This window comes from Mobula birostris, chromosome 8 (genome assembly GCF_030028105.1).
Source record: "Mobula birostris isolate sMobBir1 chromosome 8, sMobBir1.hap1, whole genome shotgun sequence".
Taxonomy (NCBI): Eukaryota; Metazoa; Chordata; class Chondrichthyes; order Myliobatiformes; family Myliobatidae; genus Mobula; species Mobula birostris.
This window is the reverse complement of record NC_092377.1, coordinates 56,626,952-56,646,806: the sequence shown is the minus strand read 5'-3', so window position 1 is coordinate 56,646,806 and position 19,855 is coordinate 56,626,952. Positions and strand designations below refer to the sequence as shown.

Below are 19,855 nucleotides of genomic sequence, written 5' to 3'. Positions count from 1 at the left end.
TATACAGGATAATTTGCTGCAAAATAGAAATATAGCAAAATCGGCAACAGATACTGATCTAAATGTGCTGTACTTAAATGCACGCAGCATTAGAAATAAAGTGGATGACCTTGCTGCACAGCTGCAGATTAAAAGATATGACATTGTGGCCATCACCGAGTCATGGCTAAATGATGGATGTGATTGGGAGCTGAATATCCAAGGATACACAGTGTACAGGAAAGATAGGAAGGTAGGTAAAGGGGGTGGTGTGGCCCTGACGGTAAGTAACGATATCAAATCAATAGAAAGAAGGGACATGGGATCAGAAGAGGTAGACTCCTTATGGGTAGAATTAAGAAATGGCAAGGGTAAAAAGACACTAATAGCAGTTATATACAGGCCTCCAAACAGCAGCCGGGATGTGGACTACAAGTTGCAGCTGGAAATAGAAAAAGCATGTCAGAAGGAAAATGTCAAGATAATTATAGGGGATTTTAATATGAAAGTGGATTGGGAAAGTCAGGAAGGTAATGGATCTCAGGAGAGGGAGTTTGTAGAATGCCTACAGGATGGCTTTTTAGAGCAGCTTATCCAGAAGCCCACCAGAGGACCGGCTGTTTTGGATTGGGTGCTATGTAACGAACCTGAGGCGATTAGGGAGCTGGACGGAAAGGAACCCCTTGGAAGTAGTGATCATAATATGATTGAGTTCAGTTTCAAATTTGAAAAGGAGAAGCTGGTATCAGGTGGATCGATATTTCAGTGGAACAGGGGAAATTACAGTAGTATGAGAGAGGAACTGGCCCAAGTTGATTGGAAAAGTAAGCTAAATGGAGGGACGGCAGAGCAGAATTGGATGAAATTTCTACAAGAAATAAGGAAAATGCAGGAAGAATATATTCCAAGAAAAAAGAAAATCACGAATGGAAAAATGGCACAAATGTGGCTAACGAGAGAGGTTAAGGCAAAAGTAAAAGAAAAAGAAACAGCGTACAAGGAAGCAAAAATTAGTGGGAAAAATGAGGACTGGAAGACTTTTAAAAACTTACTGAAGGAAACTAAGAAAATCATTAGGAAAGAAAAGATGAATTATGAAAGGAAGTTGGCGATTAACATAAAAAGGATACTAAGAGTTTTTTTAAATGTATGAAGAGTAAAAGAGTGACAAAGGTAGATACGGGACCGATTGAAAATGATGCTGGAAAAATTATAAAAATAATGGATAACAAAGAGATGGCGGAGGAACTGAATGAGTATTTTGCATCAGTCTTCGCAGTGGAAGACATGAGCAATATACCTGGTAGCCAGAGGTATCAGGGAATAGAATTAGGTACAGTCAAGATTACTAGGGAGAAAGTGCTTGGGAAGCTAAGTGGACTAAGAATAGATAAGTCTCCCGGTCCGGATGAGGTGCACCCAAGGGTTCTGGAGGAGGTGGCTTTGGTGATTGTGGAAGCTTTGGAAATGATCTTCCAGGAATCAATAGACTCTGGCATGGTTCCGGAGGACTGGAAGGTCGCAAATGTAGTTCCGCTATTTAAGAAAGGAAGGAGGCAGCAAAAAGAAAATTACAGACCTATTAGTCTGACATCGGTGGTTGGAAAGATATTGGAGTCAATCCTCAAGGATGAGGTTATGAAATACCTCGAGGTGCATGACAAGATAGGCCGAAGCCAGCATGATTTCATGAAGAGAAGATCCTGCCTCATCAACCTATTGGAATTTTTTGAGGTAATCTCGAATAAGATTGACAAGAGAGAGGCTGTGGATGTTGTGTATTTGGATTTTCAAAAGGCCTTCGATAAGGTGCTGCATATGAGGCTGCTTAATAAGATGAGAGCCCATGGAATTATAGGAAAGATATTGAAATGGGTGGAGCATTGGCTGATAGGCAGAAAGCAAAGGGTGGGAATAAAGGGATCCTATTCTGATTGGTTGCCGGTTACTAATGGTGTTCCACAGGGGTCGGTGTTGGGGCTGCTTCTTTTTACGATGTATATCGATCATTTGGATTATGGATTAAATGGTTTTGTGGCTAAGTTTGCGGATGACACCAAGATCGGTGGAGGAGCAGGAAATGTTGAAGAAACGGAAAGGTTGCAGAGAGACTTAGTCAGTTTAGGAGAGTGAGCAAAGAAATGGCAGATGAGATATAACGTTAACAAATGTACGGTTGTACATTTTGGAAGAAGAAATAATCGGGCAGATTATTATTTAGATGGGGAGAAAATTCAAAAATCGGAAGTGCAAAGGGATTTGGGGGTCCTCGTGCAGGATACCCTAAAGGTTAACCACCAAGTTGGATTGGCGGTAAGGAAAGCGAATGCTATGTTGGCATTCATTTCAAGAGGAATAGTGTATAAGAATAAGGAGGTGTTGATGAGGCTCTATGGGGCATTAGTGAGACCTCATTTGGAATACTGTGTGCAGTTTTGGGCCCCCTATCTTAGAAAGGATGTACTGATGTTGGAGAGAGTTCAGAGAAGATTTACGAGGATGATTCCTGGAATGCAGGAGCTAACATATGAGGAGTGTTTGTCAGTTCTTGGACTGTATTCATTAGAGTATAGAAGAATGAGAGGGGATCTCATAGAAACATTTCGAATGTTGAAAGGGTTGGACAGAGTAGATGTGGAAAGGTTGTTTCCCTTGGTGGGTGAGTCCAGGACAAGAGGCCATAGTCTTAGAATTAGAGGGTACCCAGTTAAAACAGAGATGAAGAGAATTTTTTTTAGCCAGAGGGTCGTGGATTTGTGGAATTCATTGCCACATACAGCTGTGGAGGCCCGATCATTGGGGGTGTTTAAGGAGGAGATTGACAGGTATCTAATTAGTTAGGGTATCAAGGGATATGGGGAAAAAGCTGGAAATTGGAACTAGATGTGTGAATAGTTTAGCTCATGGGGGAGCTGCAGAGCAGACTCGATGGGCCGAATGGCCTACTTCTGCTCCTTTGTCTTGTCTTTGTCTTGTGATATCCTGTCTAGGATGTGTTACTTTGAGAAACATTTTATCAGGCTGGTGTGTTGGCAAACTATTCTGACTAACCCTGCCACCTATTATATGGCATTGGATATATTACCTACACCTATGCGTGTCATAAGGGGGCATTAGGAGCGGACCCAAATGCAAGACACAGACACTGAAGTACTAGGAACAGGATTAGGTTTATCAAGATAGCAAGGAGAGTCTGGAAGAAATGATGCAGGTCATTGACACAGGTCCTGGACGAGACTAGGATTCAGGGCCTGCGCTAGCACTTGGGCTAGAAGCACAGGACCTGGACGTGGAACTAGGAACAAGGAGCCTGGACTAGGAACTCGGAACTCCAGAACCAGAGCCTGGACAAGGATCCAGAACCTGGGTCTTGACTCAGAACCGGAACCCGGGTCTAGGTGAGGACTCGGGACTAGGACCTTGGTGAGAACAGGACGTGGCTACAGGGCTGGACGAGGAACCTCCAGGGAAGGATGAGGCTCTTAGACTAGGTTTGGCTCGGCTCTTGGACTCGGCTTGGTTAGGCTCTTGGGTACGGAGCCGGGACTCTTCCTTAGAGCACAGGGTCGGGACCCTTTCTAGGATGCAGGGCCAGGATGACTGCCGAGGTAAACTGCTGAGGATTCGGATGGGGACAACCCAGCACAGGACGAGGAATCTCCAGCGCCGGGCTGGGCGAGGACACGAAGCTCAGACTTGGACAGGGCTGGAACACGGTGCCTGGACTTGGTCTTGGAACATAGGAACACAGAGCCTTGGCTTAAGCACAAGAACAGGGAACACAGAACACAGAGTCAGGACTCCTCCTTGGGAACAGGGCATAAGGCCAGGACTCGTACACAGAACATGGGCACTAAACACGGGGACACAAAGAGACAGTTCCAAACTCAACAATAGATAGTTCCTTATCTTGGCGTGGCAAAGCTCCAGTCTCACTCCGGCGGTTGAACTTGACAGGGATACTGACATGGTTTCAGGCAGAAGGGAAGGGAACAATCCAGACAACAATCCCTGGTTTGCAGAGGTATTTATGTGCCAGCCCAAAATGAGAATTAGGTGCCTCAATTAAGGCACCCAACAGAACAAGGGAGAAAATAGGAAAACCCGGAACAAGGATTGATGGACTGGACCGCAAACCAGAATGCAGACTTCACGGACCGGACCATGACAATATGTGACTTAGACGCTTCCTTCTTTTAACAGGGAATTCATGGAAGTGAATCTCAAAGATCTTCACTATTGTCAAGAGTGCAGTTTTAACCTCCATTGATTATTTTCCACCTGCTGGGAACAGTATGTAAAGAGATACAAAGGTTTCAGAACCCTTTCAGAGCAAGAAGGTCTACTCAACCTAATCTTACACAACATTTTGTGTGCTAAAGACCAAAGGACAATTCCATATTTGTGCTTCACCCACAATACTTCCTTTGAAATACACACAAGCTTCACATCTCCCACATTGTGCCCATACCAGACACCGAAATAACAAATTTAAATTAGCATTGCCTGGTGCTCCAATTAACTGTGGTATTTTCCAGTTAATTTGCTTCATGGATCTTAGGAACCCATTGTTCGGAGCTGCATTTCAGACTTAATCCACAGTTCATATTTGAATCTGAAGACTAGTGGCTGAAGTTATTTGCTATATGTGCTAACCCCAAAAAACACTCTAACAGTAGGGAATTCATGGAAGTGAATCCCAAAGATTTTCAAGAGTGCTGTTTTGACCTCCACCTGCGGGGAACAGTATGTGAACAGACACAAAGGTTTCAGGAAAAGGTTTTTCTAATAGGAGAAGATATTGTTTTGCAGTGTTGTGTTTAGCCACATAGTAAATTAGTTGATCAGTTCTGGGTTGTTACTTACAATCATAAACAGCATTTTACTGATTTGAATGACATTCTGAAGGGTGTATTCAATCTTTATTGTTGTTTCAGGATGGCTACAGGGTAAGTAGAAACCAAAGGCATGCCGTTAATTGATGGCTGTATCTGAGAACTTTATAGAAAGAAGTCATGCTATGAAATTCCTATATTAGGAAATGCAGTTGGTTTGTTAAGGTCACGTACATCGAGATACAGTGGAAAAATGTTTGTTCCCTCTAATTTATTTTACAGCTGCACAGACCAACCCTTGCTCTGAGTAGGAAAGTTTGACATGGCCTGACTCTTCAATAATACATGATATAAATGACAATTCCAGCTGCAAAGGCAACAAAGGGTATGTGCATGGGAACATTTCAGCTCCTGTGTGCCTGCGCCCCTGCGCAGCTCTGAAGGAACAGACTTTGTGTGCTATCCAGGCAGGTCATTTCATTAAAAATACATCGGTAGTTCATCAAATGTTTACATCTTTAAGTTTCCAGACTGTTGCTTTGTTTTTTTTTGTGTGTGCGTGACCTTTCTCCAAACCCCTCAGAACTATTTGGAAAGCTTTTAAACCTCGGAAAATTCCAAGTATTGGCATAGTCTGTGTCACAAATTACTTTTCTGAAGAGCCTGGTTTCATTGAGTACTCAATGCTGCAAGTTTAGACGTCACATTACATTCATTCATCTCTTCTCACAAATTACAGAGATTCAATCTACATGTTAGCTGCCAAGTGAAATTCATGATCTGCTATTTCCTTGTTTGAGTTTTTACATGAGTGAAAAAAAAACATGATCTTAAGATTTCAGTCGCCGATCTGATGAATGAAATGGCTCTTGTTGTTCTCATCTGGAAGGAACCAATGTCTGGTTGCTTTAAATTTACTTTCCATTTGTTTAAAATTATTTTCACTTTTTTTTCCAAATAGATTAATGCCAAATCCCATTGGAATACCTAACACAGTGTAGCAGTTGAATAAATGGAAGGAGGGGCAATATTGTTGTACTTCAATGCACAGAATTTCATTAAAGATTTGTTTTCAATTTCTATATGTTCAATTTTATATTTTCAAACATTGTATAAATGATTTGAAATGATCTGGGCAAACAGGCCCTTTTAAATGAATTAGTATTCAGTATTTTACTTAAAATATTTAAGGAAAAGGTAAGAAATTCAATGGAGTATCAGTTTTTGAAGGAGTCTTGTGTCTGAAGTATAACTTCTCGTTATGGATCTGATAAACCTCCAAGAAAACCAAGGGTGAATCAGGATTCACAGGATTTCTGAGAAGTTTCTTACAATAAATATATTTTTGCACATATATAAAATGTTCTCTTAAGGTAGCTCTCCAAGGTGAAGTGTATGGGCAAAAGTGGGGGCAAATATGTGTTTGAGAGTTAACTAATGGCAAATGCAAGTCATTTTGGATTGCAAGCTCCACAGAAAACTGAAGGGTGAGATCCAATGGGAAATCCATGAATTAAAGGAGAAATGGTGTATAGAAAGGAATATGATATTCATGACATGTGGATTCTACTACACGTGGCATTTATAGCTGGATACCTATGGGTCTACCCTGCTAACAGCCAAGCTCAGAGGTGAACCTATGAAGGACAGAGTAGTTGTTAGTGCTTTCTGTAAGGTACATTGCTGCTGATGTTATTGACTTTGATACCATACTGCAGAAAACTATTACAAAACCTGGCCAATATGCAGTCAAAAAACATATGCTAGTGGAGCTCCCCATGGATTGGATCTTGGCCTTCAGTTATTTGTTATTAATATTAATTACCTGGACAAGGGGACAGAATGTTATGTGTACAAGTTTGCTGATAATACAAAAATAAGTAAAAGGGCATATAGTGAATGAAGACATTGTGAACACAACAGGATAAAGATAGATTGAGTAAATGGGTGAAAACTTGGAGTTTAGTATTGGAAAGTGTGAAGTCATGTGGGAAAAGAAACTGCAAATGAGTGATCTAGATGTCCTAGTGCACGAATCACAAAAAATTAATAGTTTTTGAATGTCAGTGGATATTTGTGAATGTTGCATACGTCAGCAAATGCTCATGATTTGACAGCCTGACAATCTTTTCAGCCTGGGAATGCATCTTAATCAACTCTCAGAACATTTAGGGATTTGCACTCAGTAATTATATGCTTCACAGGGCTTGCAGAACACAAGTCTCATTAAAGAAGTTTGCACCAGGAGATCTGCTCAAAGTAAGAGCTGTGGGGTTGGCATGTGGAAGTGGCAAGTTCCTTTGTGAAATTCAGACTATTGGATTTGACTTGCCCTTATCGGTGTCATGAAGGCAAATGCCGCAACTAATTTTCACACTGCAATCACTTAATGCATAATCTATTAATATGGTGTTGGTTGAGAGGTAAGAACACATACAGGCCCTACACCCTATGAGTCCATTCTGACCACAGTGCCCACCAGTTAGTCCCGGTTTTCTCTGTTCAATCTATATACCCCTCCTTCTCCATGTATCTATTCAAGTGCTTACAAAATATTATTTCCGTACCTGCCTCAACCACTTCCTCTGGCAACTCATTCCATAAACTCGCCTCCCTCTGCATGGAGAAATTTGTACTTCAGCTCCCCTTTAAATATTTCCTGTCAAACTCTAAATTTACTCCCCCTAGTTGTGGACTTGCCTCTACTGGGGAAGATGGTTACTATCCACCTTATCCATGGGTCTCATAATTTCTATAAGGTTTCACCTTATTCAGCTACATTCCAAAGAAAAAAGACCTAGCCTGCTCAACCTCTCTCTCTCTAACTCAAGCTCTCCTGTCCTGAAAATGAACAAATCTTTTCTTAATTCTTTCCAGTTTAATTCTGCTTTTCCTATAACAATACTGTACATAGTACTCCAAGTGCGAAGCTTGGTGATGTTGTAGATAGCGTAGAAGACTGGCAAAGGATACAGTAGGATATAGATCAGTTGCAGATATGGGCAGGGAAATGGCAGTGTTGATGTGTGAAGGGATCTTGGAGTCCAAGTCCATAGCTCATTGGGGGTGTCCACATGGCTAAAGGTGTGGTTGGTGGCGTGCGGCATGCTTTCCTCTATTAGTTGAGGAATTGAGTTTGGGAGCCGCGAAGCTGAGTTGCAGCTTTGTAAAGTTCTGGTTCAGTGACATCTGAAGTATTGCATTTCAGTCTGGTCATGGCTTTTATAGAAAAAGGATGTCAATGCTTTGGAGAGGGTGCAGAAAAAAACTACCAGGATTCTTGGACATGTGCTGTAAAGAGTGTTGGACAAATTTGGTTTGTTTTCTCTAGAGTGGCGGAGGCTGTTGGGAGGTCTGATAGAGGTTTAAATTATGAGAGGTATTGAGAGAGTAGACGGCCAGCATCTTTTCCCATTGTTGAAATGTGTAATACCAGATGCACTTAACTTGAGAGGCATAAGCTTAAAGATGTGTTGAAGATCTTTTTTTATATAGAGAGACTGGGATGTGTTGCTGGGTTGTTGGAGATACATACGTTAGTGGCATTCCAGAGGCTGTTAGGCACATGAATGTGCAGAAAACAGAAGGATATGGACATGGTTTAAGCAGAATGGTTAGTTTAGTTGGGCATTTGATTACTAATCCAATTAGTTTAGTCCAGCATTGTGGCTTAAATGACCAGTTCCTCTACAATACTGTCCTAAGTGCAGCCTCACCAGTGACTTACAGAACTGCAGTACAATGTCCCAACTCCTTTACTCAGTGCCTGACTGATAAAGCTTGGTGTGTGAGATGGTTTCTTCACCAACCTGTCTACCTGTGACACTGCTTTCAACTAACAATGCATTTCTACTCCGAGGTCACTCTGTTGCCTTACACCTTCTTTACCATCAGAACCAACACCGGATTGTGTCATCCACAAACTTATTGACCTAGCCTTGTGTTTTCACATCCAAATCATTTATAAAAATAACAAATAATAAGGGTCCCATCACTGACCCCTGTGACATATCACAAGTCACTGGCCTCCTTTCTGAAAAACAAACTTCAGCTACTGCCCTCTGCTTCCTCCCCATTCATGCCCTCTGATTCAAACCAATTTTGAATCAACCTATCTAGCCCTCCATGGAATCCATGGGGCCCCACCCAGACCACGTAGGACCTTGTTGAAGGACTTACTAAAGTCCAAATAGACAACATGCACTGCTGTACCCTCATCTACCTTTTTGGTTATCTCTATCAAAAAACTTTGTAAGGTCCGTCAAGCATGCATTAAGGATGCATACAGCTCCTCTCCCCTCTCCCCACTGGAAAGGTCAGATCACAACCTGGTGCATCTAAAACCCTGCTACGTGCCTCTGGTGAAGAGTAAACCTGCAACCTCGAGGACAGTAAGAAAATGGTCGGAGGAAGCTTATGAGGTGCTCCAGGGTTGTTTTGAGGTGACAGACTGGCAGGCACTCTGTGAGCCACATGGAGAGGATATTGATGGGCTCACAGAGTGCATCACTGATTACATCAACTTCTGTGTGGACTGCAATGTTCCGACAAGAACTGCCCTTTGTTATTCAAATAACAAGCCATGGGTAACAAAGGACATTTAGGACATCCTGAACGCTAAAAAGAGGGCGTTTAGAGATGGAAATAGGGAGGAGCTGAGGGCAATACAGAGGGACCTGAAAGCCAGGATCAGGGAGACTAAAGACAGATACAGGAGGAAGCTTGAGTGAAAACTCCAGCAGAACAACATGAGAGAGGTCTGGAGGGGGATGAGGACCATCACTGGGTTCCGGCAAACTAGCAAAAGAGGAGCTGAAGGCAGTGTGGACAGGGCCAATGAACTTAACCTGTTCTTTAACAGATTTGACATTGTGGTCCCTGCCCATCCCCCACATGAGTCATCTGTTGACCGCCCCCAACCAACACATATTCCACTCTCCCCTCCTACCCCTCCTCACAGTCCCCCACCCTGCTCTCATGACTATACCCCTTCCCCACATGGAACCACCACGGTGGGCTTCACAGCTGTACAGATGAGAAGACAGCTGAAACGTCTCAACCCAAGCAAGGCTGCAGGACCGGATGGTGTCAGTACCAGGGTGCTCGAAGTCTGTGCCCCTCAGCTATGTGGAATACTTCGCCATGTCTTCAACCTGAGCCTGAGGCTCCGGAGGGTTCCTGTACTGTGGAAGACATCCTGCCTTGTCCCTGTGCCGAAGACGCCGCGCCCCAGCAGCCTCAATGACTACGGACTGGTGGCATTGACCTCCCACATCATGAAGACCCTGGAGAGACTTGTTCTGGAGCTGCTGCGGCCTATGGTCAGGCCACACTTAGATCCCCTCCAGTTCGCCTACCAGCCCCGACTAGGAGTTGAGGATGCCATCGTCTACCTGCTGAACCGTGTCTACGCCCACCTGGACAAGCCAGCGAGCACGGTGAGGGTCATGTTTTTTGACTTCTCCAGTGCGTTCAACACCATCCACCCTGCTCTGCTGGGGAAGAAGCTGACAGCGATGCAGGTGGATGCTTTCCTGGTGTCATGGATTCTTGATTACCTGACTGGCAGACCACAGTACGTGTGCTTGCAACAGTGTGTGTCCGACAGAGTGATCAGCAGCACTGGGGCTCCACAGGGAACTGTCTTGTCTCCCTTTCTCTTCACTATTTACACCTCGGACTTCAACTACTGCACAGAGTCTTGTCATCTTCAGGAGTTTTCTGATGACTCTGCCATAGTCGGATGCATCAGCAAGGGAGATGAGGCTGAGTACAGGGCTACGGTAGGAAACTTTGTCACATGGTGTGAGCAGAATTATCTGCAGCTTAATGTGAAAAAGACTAAGGAGCTGGTGGTAGACCTGAGGAGAGCTAAGGTACCGGTGACCCTTGTTTCCATCCAGGGGGTCAGTGTGGACATGGTGGAGGATTACAAATACCTGGGGATACGAATTGACAATAAACTGGACTGGTCAAAGAACACTGAGGCTGTCTACAAGAAGGGTCAGAGCCGTCTCTATTTCCTGAGGAGACTGAGGTCCTTTAACATCTGCCGGATGATGCTGAGGATGTTCTACGAGTCTGTGGTGGCCAGTGCTATCATGTTTGCTGTTGTGTGCTGGGGCAGCAGGCTGACGGTAGCAGACACCAACAGAATCAACAAACTCATTCGTAAGGCCAGTGATGTTGTGAGGATGGAACTGGACTCTCTGACTGTGGTGTCTGAAAAGAGGATGCTGTCCAAGTTGTATGCCATCTTGGACAATGTCTCCCATCCACTACATAATGTACTGGTTGGGCACAGGAGTACATTCAGCCAGAGACTCATTCCACCGAGATGCAGCACAGAGCGTCATAGGAAGTCATTCCTGCCTGTGGCCATCAAACTTTACAACTCTTCCCTTGGAGGGTCAGACACCCTGAGCCAATAGGCTGGTCCTGGACTTATTTCATAATTTATTGGCATAATGTACTTATTACTATTTAACTATTTACGGTTTTATTACTATTTATTATGGTGCAACTGTAACGAAAACCAATTTCCCCCGGGATCAATAAAGTGTGACTATGACTTTCCACCCATAAATCCATGATGTCTCCTCTTAATCAGATTCTCTCTATCCAAATGCCAGTAGATGCTGCCCCCTCAGAATTCCCTCCAGTAACCTCCCCACTACTGATGTCATGCTGAATGAAACAAATATTTCAACAAGCACCTTGACAATTTCCTCTCTAGCCTCCCCAGAATCTGAGGAAGCTCTTGGTTACGCCCTGATCTGGCTACCCACCTGCCCCAGTCTGACTGTACGGCTAACCACAGCTCAAACACCGTTTATAAATTTTCAGAAACACCATTTATAAATTTTCAGATGAGACCACTGCTGTTGGTAAAATCTCAGATGGCAACAAGGCCACTGGCAAATGCGATACATTATTGTGTGCAGTTCTGGTCATCTAACTATAGGAAGGATATCAGTAAGATTGAAAGAGTGCAGAGAAGATTTACTCGGATGTTGCCAGGTCTTCAGGAGTTGAGTTACAGGGAAAGATTGAACAGATTAGGACTTTATTCCTTGGAGCATAGAAGAATGAAGGGAGATTTGATAGAGGTTTACAAAATTATGAGGGGTATAGACAGAGTAAATGCGAGTAGGCTCTTTCCACTTAGATTAGGAGAGATAAATATGAGAGGACATGGCTTTAGGGTGAAAGGGGAAAGGTTTGGGGGAATATTAGGGGGAACTTCACTCAGAGAGTGGTGGAAGTGTGGAACGAGCTGCCATCTGACGTGGTAAATGCGGGCTCACACTTAAGTATTAAGAATAAATTGGATAGTACATGGATGGGAGAGGTCTGGAGGGTTATGGACTGGGTGCAGGTCAATGGGACTAGCGGAATAAAGTTTTGGCACAGACTAGAATGGCCGAATGGCCTGTTTTCTGTGCTGTAGTGTTCTGTGGTTCTATATTGGTTGGTTGAGTGGTGCCACAACATAAATCTCAGACTCAATGTTAACAAGACCAAGGAATTCAGAAAGCGGAGGTCCAGACAGGGGTCAGTGGTGAAAAGGATGAGCAGCTTTAAGTTCATGGGTGTCAACATCCCAGAAGATCTGTCCTTGGCTCAACACATTGATGCAATCATGAAGAAAACACACCAGTGGCTTTACTTTGTTCAGAATTTGAGGAGATTTGTTCATCAAGGAATTTTATTTCCATAGATGTATGGTGGAGAGCATTACAATTCTCGGGATCACAAGAGATTGAGTCTACAACCCGATGTAACCAGATCCATCAGGGGCACAACCCTCTCCACCATGGAGGATATCCTCAAGAGGCAGTGCCTCAAGAAGGTGGGATCCATCATTAACAACCCTCACCATCAGGGAAATGTTCTTTCCTTGTTGTGAGAGTCAGGGAGGAGGTATGGGAGCCTGAAGACCCCCTCTTGATGATTCAGGAACTGCTTCAGCCCCTCTGTCATCAGATTTCTGAACAGCCCATGAACACGACCTCACTATTCCTTTTTCCCACGATTTGTTTATTTTGTACTTTATAGTAATTTTATGTCTTTGCACTGTACCCCCGCCACAAAAAAGCAGATTTCACATCATATAAAACAGTGATAATAAACCTGATTCTGATCAGTTATGCCAGCTGCAGAACATCACCTTAGGATTTCCTCAGGGCAGTTTCCAAAACCAACCGTCTTCCTGTCTTCAGCAGCTTCATTAATGATTTTCTTTCCAACATAAATCCATAATTTTGTGATGTTCAAATCCATTCACATTTTCCTTTCCCAGTAAATGAAACAGTTCATACTGGCAAGCAGCACAACTACCACCTCATTCCACAACAACTGAGCCATAAGCATGCCACATGCCAGACAATCACTGTCTACAATAAGACCACTTGCCCTTCACAGTCCATAACGTTACTATTGCTTAGTCCCTCACTATCAATATCCCAAGGGTCTCATTGATGAGAAACTCAGCTTGACATGTGGCTACAAAAGTTAAAGACTAGACATCCAGCAGTTAGGTATACTGATTCCTGAAACCTTTTCATAATCTGCAAATTACAAGTCAGGAACAAAATAAAATACTCTACTCGCCTGGATGAATGCTGCTTGAACAATTTTTAAAAAGGTCAAAGCTAAGGGATGAATTCTGCTTGGGCGATTTTCAAGAAGGTCAGAAACCATGGGGAAAGCAGCTTGCTTGATTGACATCCTACCAACTGCTGTAAACATTCTTTGGTTAGATCACTACTGCGTTGTGTTGTAATGTGCACCATTTACAAAAGGCTTTGCATTTCCTTGCCTAGGCTACTCTGACAACACCTCACAAACCAATGAATTTTGCTACAAAGGAGGCCAATGGATTCAGGTGCGTGGAAATACTATCATCAGCAGGTTCTTCACAAAAATGTTTACCATTCAGATTTGGAAATGTATCAATGTTTCTTTAGTGCTGGTGTATTTAAATCCTGGAACTACTTATCCCATAGTATTTTCACAGAAGTACTGATATGTTTCAATAAGGTTACTCACCATACTTTCACATGAGTATGTGACCCCAACCATCCAGGCCAGGCACTCTTTCCACTACCACCATGGGACAGGAGGTACAGAAACCACAGGTCCCACAACACCATGTTCATGAATAGTTATTACATTGCATTCTGGTTCTGATTTTGAATCACCAGGCTCATGAATCAACGTGGATAACTTCATTCACCACGACTATGAACTTTTTATGACATAGCATCATAGAACGCTACAGCACAGAAACAGGCCCATCAGACCACTTCCATCAGCCTGCACCCATACCATAGCCCTCCCTACCCTTCCTATGGATCTATCCGAATTTCTCTTAAATGTTGAGATCAAACCCACATCCATCATTTTCGCTGGCAGCTCATTCCACACTCTCACCATCCTCTGAGTGAAGAAATTCCCCCTCAAGTTCCCTTTAAATATTTCACCTTTCACCCTGGACCCATGACCTCTAGTTTTAGTCTCACCCAACTTCAGTGGAAAAAACCTGCTTGCATTTCTTGCATTTACACTATCCATACCCTTCATACTTTTGTATAGCTCTGTCAAATCTCCCCTCATTCTTCTATATTTGAGGAAACAAAGTCCTAACCTATTCAGCCTTTTCTCATAATTCACAGCCTCAAACCCTGGTAATATCCTTGTAAACTTTTTCTGCACTCTTTCAATCTTATTGACATCTTTCCTGTTGGTAGGTGAATAAAACTGCACACAATACTCCAAATTACAAATTCAACATAACATCACAACTCCTGTACTAAACATTAATTTATGAAGACCAATGTGCCAAAAGCTTTCTTTATGACCCTATCTACCTGTGATGCCACTTTTGGGGAATTGTGGGTCTGTGTTCCCAGATCCCTCTGTTCTACCACACTCCTCAGTGCCCCAGGGCATACCATGTAAATTCTACCCTGGTTTGTCTTCCCAATGTCCAACACCTCACACTTGTCTGTATTAAATTACATTTGCCATCTTCAGCCCATTTTTCTAGCTAGTCCAGGTTCTACTGCAAGTGTGGATTGCCTTCCTCAATGGCCATTAAATATTGGTATCATCTGCAAATCTGCTGATCCAGTTTATGTTGATGTAGATGACAAACAACAATGTACCCAGCACCGATCCCCATGGCAACTAACTACTACCATTTTCTGGCTTCTCCTGCAAAGTCAATGTCCAATCCAATTTACTATCTCATCTTGAATGCCAAGCAACTGAATCTTCTTCACCAACCTCACAAGCAAAACCTTGTCAAAGGACTTGCTAAAGATCATGTAGACAATATCCACTGCCTTGCCTTCATCAACTTTCCTGGTAACTTCTTTAAAAATCTCTATTAGATTGGTTAGGCATGACCTACCACGCACAAATATCTATCTCTAATCTGTCCCAGTCTATCAAAATATTTATATATCCAGTCGATCAAAATATTTATATATCCAGACCCTTAGAAAAGCCCAGTAACTTACCCCCTACTGATGTTGGGCTCATCGGCTTGTAATTTCCTGTGCATTCTTAGAGCCTTTCTTAAGCAATGGAACAATATTAGCCATTCAGGCTTTAGCCCTGTTGTCTTTTGTTCTGATTACACTGCCACTTTAATTCTTATGGTGCTGCCTCCTTTAAATTTGAAATTCAAATTTGGGCCACATAAGGAGAGCAGCCATTTGGGTTTGCAGGAGCTTTTTAATTGGGCTGAAGCACACTTACACAATCCCGTGTTGCCTTTTCTTTCTTTTCCGCCAGCAAAGTTATCGTCTGTAAATGCTGGTTTCGTTCATAAAGTAGAAGGCTAACTGAGCAATATTTTGTGTTAATATTATGCAAAAGTTCATTCCTCGTTATCAGTATAGTGTTTGACCAGTCTTGATAATTTAAGGACTGCTTACATGATATTAATCTTCTTGCAGACTTTAACATTTTGTTACCCCATTTCGTGTATAATATTTGGATATTTTACGTGTAAGTCTATCTTCATATGTTTCGAATGTCTTAAGAATGTGGACTTAATTATCATAAGTTTGATGCATTAAGTTCTGATGGGATTTTTCTTGTTTTCTCAGTTTTATTCAATTACTGTGCGTGCTGCCCAAATAAAGCATCTGGAGCTTGGACACTATGTTCTGACTCCCACGTTTGGTTGAGTGAAATTTGGTTTTACTGCTGAATTGCATACTTCCTAATTCACATACAAGGAGAGCAGTAGATTAGTTATCCTCCAATCGCTGGGCAACTCACCGTGGCTAAGGAAGTTTTAAATATCTCTGTAGGACCCCTGCAATTTCTGCACTAGCCTTGCACAGTGTCTGAGGGAACACTTTGTGAGACCCTGGGCACTTATCTATTCTAATTTGCCTCAAGACAGCAAACATCTCCTCCTTGGTAATCTGTAAACGGTCTATGACCTCATTACTGTTTTAGTTCACTGCTATAGACTCTGTGTCTGTCTCCCGAGTAAATACAGATGCAAAAAATCTAATGAAGATCTCAGTCAGCTCTTTCGGCTCCAATCACAGATGACCACTCTGATCTTCTAGAGGATCATTTCTGTCCGTTGCTATCCTTTAGCTCTTAATATACAGTACTGTGCTAAAGTCTTAGGCACCTTAGATTTTTTTATATGGTTTCAGATGAGCCCTGATCTCAACAATGTTGAGGCTGTCTGGGATTACCTGGAGAGACAGAAGCAATCGAAACAGCCAAGTCTGCAGAAGAACTGTGGCAAGTTCTCCAGCATGCTTGGAACAACCTACCAGCTGATTTTAGCCTAAACACTAAAAAGACAGAGTACATGGCGTTTAACTGCGATGAAGGTACCCTCAAGACTGTAAAGAACGATACCACTAAGAAAGTCCTTGACTTCAAGTACCTTGGATCAAGAATGATGAGTTCGGAGAAAGACATAAAGATACGGAGGGTGCTGGCATGGAGGGCTATGAACGACATGAAGGAAATCTGGAAGTCGAACCTGACCAGAGGGCTTAAAAAGAGGAGCTTCATAGCAGCCATAGAGTCCATTCTCATGTACGGATGCGAGACGTGGACACTCACCAAGACTGTGCGAAAGTCTCTAGTTGGTTGCTATACATGAATGCTCCGATTGGCTCTTGACGTGAGTTGGCAACAGCACATGACGAATGTCGAGCTCCATGATGACCTACCGATGTTCACCACTAAAATCAAGGCGAGAAGACTACAACTAGCGGGGCACTGTCTACACCACCCCGAGCTACCTGCCAGCCTAGTCATCATATGGGAGCCCAAGCACGGGAGGATGAACCCTGGGCGCCCTCCCAAGACTATGGTCAACACGCTCCTAGAAGACAGTGGCACGGCTAATATAGATGAACTGAACACACTGATGAGGGAGAGGAAGAAGTGGAGAGTCCGTCATCGTGCCCGACGCCGGCCCCCTAGGCCTGAGTCGACGTAGTAGTAGTGATTTTTTTTTTTTGAAACTGCACAACAATGCTCCTAAGAGAATTGATGCAGTTTTTAAAGCAAAGGGTGGTCACAGCAAATATTGATTTGACTTAGTATTTTACTGCTTACTACTCGTTATAGTAATGTTTTTGATATTTGGAAGCTTTCACTTTAGAGAATTTTCTTACGTGTCTATGACTTTTGCGCAGTACTATATTTGTAGAACAGGCTGGGATTCTCTTTCACCTTGTCTGTCGGAGCAACCTCATGCTTTCTTTTAGCCTTTCTGATTTCCTTCTTGTACTCCTCAAGTACCCCGTTTGCTCCTTCCTGCTGATATCTGCCACGTACTTCCTTTTTCTTAACCAAGGCCTCAATATCTCTTGAAAACGAAGGTTCCCTAAAATCTATTATCCTTGCCTTTTATTCTGACAGAAACATACAAACTCTGCACTCTCAAAAGGTCACTTTTGAAGGTGACATTCCCATTTACCAACTTTTCCAGAAAACAACCTGTCTCAATTCACACTTGCCAGATCCTTTCTGATACCGTCAAAATTGGACTTCAGCAAATATAGAATCTCAACCCGAGGACGAGACCTATCCTTCTCCATAACTATCTTGAAACTAATGGCAGTATGATCACTAAATGCAACATGTTCCCTTACACAAACTTCCACCACCTGTCCTGTCTCATTCCCTTATAAGAGATAAAGTACTGCAATCTCTCCAGTTGGGACCAGTATGAATTGATTAAGGAAACTTCCCTGAACATATTTGACAAACTCTTACCTCATCCACCTTTTTATAGTATGGGAGGCCCAGTCATTATGTGGAATGTTAAAATCATGGACTATCACAACTTCATGTTTCTTGCAACAGTCTGTGATCTCTCTACAAATTTGCCTCTTTAAATCTAGTGGACTGTTGTGTGGGCTATAATATAATCTCATTAACATGGTCATCCCTTTCTTATTCCTCCGTTTCAGCCATATAGCCTCAGTAGATGAGCTCTACAGTCTGTAATGTCAGAGCACTGCTGTGACATTTTTCCTGACTCGTAATGCCACTCCTCCCCCTTTAATCCCTCCTGCTCTATCATGTCTAAACCAACGGAACCCTGGATCACTGAGCTGCCAGTCCTGCCTCTCTTGCAAGCAACCAAGTCTCAGTAATGCCTACAATGTTATAATTCCATGTGTTGATCCATGCACTAAGCTCATCTGCCTTTCCTAAAATACTCCTTGTTTTGAAATATACACAACTCAGAACATTAGCCCCACTGTGCTCAACCTTTTGATTCCTTACTCCGTATGTAGGTTTAACAACATCTTTCTCCACAAGCACTGTACTATCTGCTCTGGTACTCTGATTCCTATCCACCTGCAACTTGAATTTAACCAGCCCCCCCCCCCCCCACAGTACTAGCAAACCTTCCTGCAAGGATATTAGTCCCCCTCCATTTCAAGTGGAAGCCAGTCTCTCTGTACAGGTCCCACCTTCCCCAGAAGAGAGCCCAATAATCCAAAATCTGAAGCCTTCCCTCCTATAGCATCTTCTTAGCCACATATTGAACTATATGATCTTCCTATTTTTGGCTTCACTAGCACACGGTACAGATAGCAATCCTCAGATCATAACCTTGGAGGTCGTGTCCTTTAACTTTGCGCATAGCTCCCTGAGCTCACTTTGTAGGACCTCGTCACTCTTCCTACCCATGCCGTTGGTAGGACCACAACCTCTGATGGCTCACCCTCCCACTTAAGAATGCTATGAACTCAATTCAAAATGTCCCTGGTGCTGGTAGCTGGGAGGCAACGCACCATCCAGGAAACACACACAAAATGCTGGAGGAACTCAGCAGGCCAGACAGCTCCTATTGAAAAAAAGTACAATCAATGTTTCGGGCTGAAATCCTTCAGCAGGACTGGAGAAAAAAAAGCTGAAGAGTAGATTTAAAAGGTGGGTGGAGGGGAAAGAGAAATACCAGGTGATAGGCAAAACTTGGAGGGGAAGGGATGAAGTAACGAGCTGGGAAGTTGATTGGTGAGAGAGGGAATAGGAGATGGGAAATGGAGAAGGTGGGGTTGCGTTGGTTGGTTGGGGGGGCATTACTGGAGGTTTAAGAAGTCAATGTTCATGCCATCAGGTTGGAGGCTACCAAAACAGAATATAAGGTGTTGTTCCTCCAAACTAAGTGTGGGCTCATCACGACAGTGAAGGAGGCCATGGATGGACATATTGGAATAGGAATGGGAAGCGGATGGGAAATGTCGACTGTACTTTTTTTCCATAGATGCTGCCTGGCCTGCTGAGTTCCTCCAGTATTCTGTGTGTGTTGCTTGGATTTCCAACATCTGCAGATTTTCTCTTGTGGTGGTATCATCCAGGAATCTCATTCTTGTCAACAAAATCTCCTGTCTGTTCCACTAACCATTGATTCCCATATCACTACAGCTCACCCCCTTCCTTAGAGTCATAGAAAAGTACAGCTCAGAAACAGGCCTTTCAGCCCATTTAGTCCATGCCCAACCATTTCAACTGCCTGCTCCCGTCAACCT

The 19,855-nt window shown here is 43.1% G+C and overlaps 1 long non-coding RNA gene across 1 annotated transcript in view; it reads left to right on the top strand.

Moving 5' to 3' along the window:
- Positions 1–19,855, top strand: part of LOC140202202 (uncharacterized) — a 30,281-nt gene that overhangs the window by 187 nt on the left and 10,239 nt on the right. The window contains exon 2 of the long non-coding RNA XR_011887035.1: positions 13,640–13,701. This is a non-coding gene — a long non-coding RNA (uncharacterized lncRNA). The remainder of the gene's footprint in view (positions 1–13,639; positions 13,702–19,855) is intronic.